The 6,237-nt window shown below is 36.2% G+C and overlaps 2 non-coding genes across 2 annotated transcripts; both read right to left on the bottom strand.

The window, feature by feature from the left end:
• TRNAT-UGU lies at window positions 1-73 on the bottom strand. The gene has a single exon. It is a non-coding gene; the product is annotated as a tRNA-Thr (tRNA).
• Window positions 74-5,174: 5,101 nt separating this feature from the next.
• TRNAG-GCC lies at window positions 5,175-5,245 on the bottom strand. The gene has a single exon. It is a non-coding gene; the product is annotated as a tRNA-Gly (tRNA).
• Window positions 5,246-6,237: the final 992 nt, after the last annotated feature.

Below are 6,237 nucleotides of genomic sequence, written 5' to 3'. Positions count from 1 at the left end.
AGCCTGCTATCGGAATCGAACCGATGACCATCGCATTACAAATGCGATGCTTTAACCTCTGAGCTAAGCGGGCTCACATATCAGAAATTGTGTTGTCCATAGGAATTCAGTCAACTACTTAGCTCTTAGCTATTCAAAATAGATAATGAATATGAATAGAGAAAAAATGAATACTGAATGGAATGTTATTCTATAACAATATAATATAACATAGGAATTAATATAACGATAAATAGAGTGATATATGATATCAAAATTTTCAATGGGAAGAAATTCTACATTTTTCTTTTCCATGATTCTCTTTTATATTTATAATTTATATGAATATGATTATCAATATCTTAATTCTAAATTATTAGAAATTAAGAAAAAATATGGCATTCTAAAAAAAGAATCGAACGTTCAAGTATTTAAAATTGGGTAGGAAAAGTGCGAGGAAGAGAGTAATATATATGTGGTATATATCCATCCATATTGAATAGCGGATACATCAATGATACAATCATTCTGATTAAACCAAATTAGGTCCTTCAATATAGAAAAAGGGGTAAATAAGAAAGAAATAAAGGAAATCAAAGAGGAGTAAAGAGATAAAAATTTTAGATAGATAAGTTGTATCTAATGAATTCAACGGTTAATGGTTCCAGCATAAACGAAAGAAAGAAGGGGATGGCATCCCAGCGAGATCTTCGGCTCAAACTAAAAATGGGATATGGCGAAATCGATAGACGCTACGGAATTTATTGAATTGAGCCTTGGTATGGAAACCTACTAAGTGATAACTTTCAAATTCAGAGAAACCCTGGAATTAAAAATGGGCAATCCTGAGCCAAATCCTGTTTTTAGAAGAAAAAAAATTAAGGGATTTCTGAAAGCGAGAATAAAAAAAGGATAGGTGCAGAGACTCAATGGAAGCTGTTCTAAGGAATGCAGTTGACTGCGTTGGAAGAGGACTCCTTCTATTCAATTTGAATTTAAACTCCATAAAGAATGAGGGATAAACCTACGATACGTACGTATACGTACTGAAATATCAAAGATTCTATTAATGTCTCCCTAAAAACTTTTTACATAAAAAAAAAAGGAATAATTTTTGTGAATCTATTCCAAGATGAAGGAAGAATCTAATATTCAGTAATCAAACCATTCACTCCATAGTCTGATATATCTTTTGACGAACTGATTAATCAGACAAGAATAAAGATAGAATCTCGTTCCACATGTCAATATCAATACAGACAACAATGAAATTTATAGTAAGAGGAAAATCCGTCGACTTTATAAATCGTGAGAGTTCAAGTCCCTCTATCCCCACAAAAAGGCCCGTTTTACTCCCTAACTGTTTATTTATACTTCTACTCTTTTTTCTTTTCCGCAGCGCCCGAAAATTAGCTATATTTCTCATTCACTATATTATTTCACAAAAGGATAGGAGCATAAAAGCCTCTCTCGTATCACAAGTCTTGTGGTATATATGTACAACGGAAACTCTATGATCAAGGAATCCCTGTTTGAATCATTCACAATTCACATCATTATTTTCAACTCTAAAAGTTTTCTTTTTTGAAGATTCCGGAAATTCCAGGGCCTGGGTAAGATTTTGTAATGCTTTTTTATTCTCTTGAATTGACATATACCCAAGTCCTTTAGTAGGATGGGGATGGTGCCTCAAGAAGGGTTGGGATAGCTCAGTTGGTAGAGCAGAGGACTGAAAATCCTCGTGTCACCAGTTCAAATATGTTTCCTGACATTGAGTATCTACTGTTAAGTTCCTGCCATTGAGCATCATTATTAACCACAGGTTAATAATAGATACTCATACAAACTCGATATGAATCAACATATATACATGCTTTCGTCCGAATGTCTAGATAAAGAAAATCCTACCCTTTTTCTTAAAGTCTGTATAAAAAAAGGAAAAGAATAAGGGAAAAGAAAAAATACAGGTTGAGTAAGAAATTAGGCTAAAGATAAGAAGTGGGCCTTGTTTATATGGATCTCGTCGTTCTTTTTTTTGATTATATGGCATGGCGGGTTCCTTCTAATATTCTAAATATTAATAGTGAAAAAAAGAATTACAATATGAAGTTAGTTGCTTCTAAAAACCTAAGACTATATATAGTCTCGAGGGGTGTGGAAAGATCTGACTAGACAATGTGAAATTAAGATCCAGTACAAGTGGAATCCTATCCTCTTTTATTTCTTCGTTTTTTTTCATATTCCATTTCGTTATTCCCCTTAAGTGACTTTCGAGAGCGTATCTAAGTGATGTGCGCAGTACAAAGTTCATGGTACAGAACTCATTTTATTCATCTTATTAGCCCGGTTCGCCCGAAATAAATAGAATATCTTCCAAATTTGGAAATCTCAGTGAGGACCCATTTTTTTGTGCATTCATATCCATATATAGGAAAAAGAGTTCGATTACTCTAGAAGATACTATAAAAACATTCCTTGGATATCTCGCGGTGTAAAAAGAAAATTAGGTTCTTACCATTCAATGAGCATCTTGTCTTCATTGGCTTACGCACTAATGAAGACCTTTATACCGGGGCTCTTTTTTTATTATTTATTTCTGCCATATCCTTAATTGCGGGTTGATTACACCTGCAACCGAAATGGAAACCAAGCGTTTCGTGGTTTAAAAATTCCGAATCTCGTCTAAATCATCATTTGTCAGGACTCTTCGGAGTAAGTTCCTTGGCTTGGACGGGGCATTTAGTTCATGTCGCTATTCCTGGATCCAGGGGGAGTACGTTAGATGGAATAATTTCTTAGATTTATTACCACATCCTCAAGGGTTAGGCCCACTTTTTACAGGTCAGTGGAATCTTTATGCTCAAAACCCCGATTCTGATAGTCATTTATTTGGTACCGCTCAAGGGGCGGGAACTGCCATTCTAACTCTTCTCTGGGGATTCCATCCACAAACGCAAATTTTGTGGCTGACCGATATAGCTCATCATCATTTAGCTATTGTATTTCTGTTTCTCGTTGTTGGTCATATGTATAGAACTAAATTCGGGATTGGGCATAGTATGAAAGATCTTTTAGAAGCACACACTCCTCCGGGGGGTCGATTAGGACGTGGATATAAGGGTCTTTATGACACAATCAATAACTCGATTCATTTTCAATTAGGGCTTGCTCTAGACTCATTAGGAGTTATTACTTCTTTGGTAGCTCAACACATGTATTCTTTACCCGCGTATGCATTCATAGCACAAGACTTTACTACTCAAGCTGCGTTATATACTCATTACCAATACATCGCAGGGTTTATAATGACAGGGGCGTTTGCTCATGGAGCGATATTATTCATTAGAGATTACAATCCGGAGCAGAATGAAGATAATGTATTGGCAAGAATGTTATACCATAAAGAAGCTATCAAATCCCATTTAAGTTGGGTCAGCCTTTTTCTGGGGTTCCATACTTTGGGACTTTATGTTCATAACGATGTCATGCTTGCTTTTGGTACTCCGGAGAAACAAATCTTGATCGAACCCATATTTTCCCAATGGATACAGTCTGCTCATGGTAAGATTTCATATGGCTTCGATTTACTTTTATCTTCAACGAATGGCCCAACATTCAATGCAGGTAAAAGCATATGGTAGCCCAGTTGGTTAAATGCTATTAATAAGAATAGTAATTCACTATTCTTAACAATAGGACCTGGAGACTTCTTGGTTCATCATGCGATTGATCTAGGTTTACATAAAACTACATTGATCTTAGTAAAAGGTGCTTTAGATGCACGTGGTTCCAAGTTAATGCCAGATAAAAAGGATTTTGGTTATAGTTTTCCTTGCGACGGTCCGCGACAAGGCGATACTTGTGATATTTCGTCTTGGGACGCATTTTATTTGGCGGTTTTTTGGATGTTAAATATCATTGGATGGGTTACTTTTTATTGGAATTGGAAGCACATCACATTATGACAGGGTAACGTTTCGCAGTTTAATGAATCCTCCACTTATTTGATGGGGTGGTTAAGAGATTACCTATGGTTAAACTCTTCACAACTTATCAACGGATATAACCCGTTTGGTATGAATAGTTTATCCGTCTGGGCGTGGATGTTCCTATTTGGACATCTTGTTTGGGCTACTGGATATATGTTCTTAATTTCCTGGCGTGGATATTGGCAGGAATTGATTGAAACTTTAGCATGGGATCATGAACGCACACCTTTGGCTAATTTAATTCGGTGGAGAGATAAACCAGTGGCTCTTTCCATTGTGCAAGCAAGATTAGGTTGATTAGCTCACTTTTCTGTAGGTTATATATTTACTTATGCAGCTTTCTTGATTGCCTCTACATCGGGAAAATTCGGTTAATTCCTTTTTTAAAATATCCTGTATCAGCAACAATTAATTTTATGTTTCGATGGAGAAGGAGGCCCACCTTCTTAATATTTTTACATCTAGGATCTGACTTGTATCATTGATAATAATAGGAACTGAACCATTATGGAAAGGCAAAGTTTGGTTCAGAGGGAGAAGAAGAGGCAGAAGTTGGAACAGAAATATCATTTGATTCGCCAATCCTTAGAAAAATAACTAAGCAAAGTTCCATCATTGAGTGACAAATGGTAAATTTATAGAAAATTACAATCCCCACCACGTAATAGTGCACCTACACGTCTTCGTCGACGTTGTTTTTCGACCGGAAGACTGAGAGCTAACTATCGAGACTTTGGGTTATCCGGGCACATACTTCGTGAAATGGTTCATGCATGTTTGTTGCCGGGGGCAACAAGATCGAGTTGGTAAGGATCAAAGCATTCCTTCATGTTTCTATGGATCTCTATGATCGATGATCATAGAGGGCCCCTTTACCATTCTGTATAAATGGTTTATTCTATTTGTATAGATATGGTAGAGAGGAACATACAACCCTTGTTTATCTATTAGTCCCCAGCTATTTGCGTCCGCGCGAGGTAGACCAGCTTGGTAACTCGCAAGGTTCATAACCTTGAGGTCACAGGTTCAAATCCCATCCTCGCAATATCATTTTTTTGCCAAAAAATTTAGGTTTTACTTTCTTAACTAGTAATTTATGCCCTTTTTTCCTCTGGGATGGGAGGAAAAGAAGGGTGAAGATAGAACCACTACACTGTCGTGGTCAACTATACCCAAGCATTTATCCTATTACATTACTTCAGCTTAGGCGGATAGCGGGAATCGAACCCGCGCCTTCTCCTTGGCAAAGAGAAATTTTACCATTCAACCATATCCGCATTTTTTTTCGTTTCTGATATGCACGTATATGTGTGCATAACATATGTATGTTATATCATGTCTGGATCATATTTGTGCAGGACGATTCTAATTATCATATTCTAATATTACTATATTAATTATATTAGAATTTAATTTAGAATTCAATTCTTTTTTCAGTCAAGAGGTTTGACATTGAACCCTCCCCCCAGTTTTTTTGAGACTTCCCTTTTATTGTATTGAATTTTAATGTGTCTCACAACTCGAAGGGGTTCGAGGGAGGGGTCATTTTTTTATCTGGGAAATACTTACTAGGTTCAAGAAATGAGAGAATTAAGTATAGCTACCAGAAATACTAATCCAATCCATAATGATGTACCAGAAAATACAACATTTTTATTACTTGACCAACCATCTGAAGAAGCAAATACAACAGGTACACTAATCAGTAAGATTGAGGAAGTAGTAATTTATGCAAAAACCGCCAATTGGAAAGCAATAGTCATGCTTATAATCCTCCAAGCTATCAACAGAACTATACCATTTGATCCCTCTATAAGCCAAAAAGTTGTAATATATTCTATCATGAAGGGATTTGACCATGAACCCATGGATCCTATAGAACTTATTACCACTTTATTCAGACACGGGGTCGAGGAAACTTTTTTATTTACTTTATAAACGGGCATGCTGGATCATCGATCTATTATAGATTAACACTTGGTATGTTTCTAAAGATAGTGATAGTATCAACTCAGATGACCATGTTCTATTCGTGGGAATACAAATAAAATAGAGATTGTCTTTCGGAGAGATGGCCGAGTGGTTGATAGCTCCGGTCTTGAAAACCAGTATAGTTCTTTGTTCATAACTATCGAGGGTTCGAATTCCTCTCTCTCCTTTTTCTCATTGAATAGATTTATTTCTTTATTGTTTTGGCTTAACCTGGTATCATAAGGTGAAATGGCTCGGCTAGGTGGGATAGCCGAGCCAGAAAAAATAAAGTAAAAAG

Source organism: Papaver somniferum, chromosome 1 (genome assembly GCF_003573695.1).
Source record: "Papaver somniferum cultivar HN1 chromosome 1, ASM357369v1, whole genome shotgun sequence".
Classification (NCBI taxonomy): Eukaryota; Viridiplantae; Streptophyta; class Magnoliopsida; order Ranunculales; family Papaveraceae; genus Papaver; species Papaver somniferum.
This window is presented reverse-complemented; position numbering and strand designations above follow the sequence as displayed.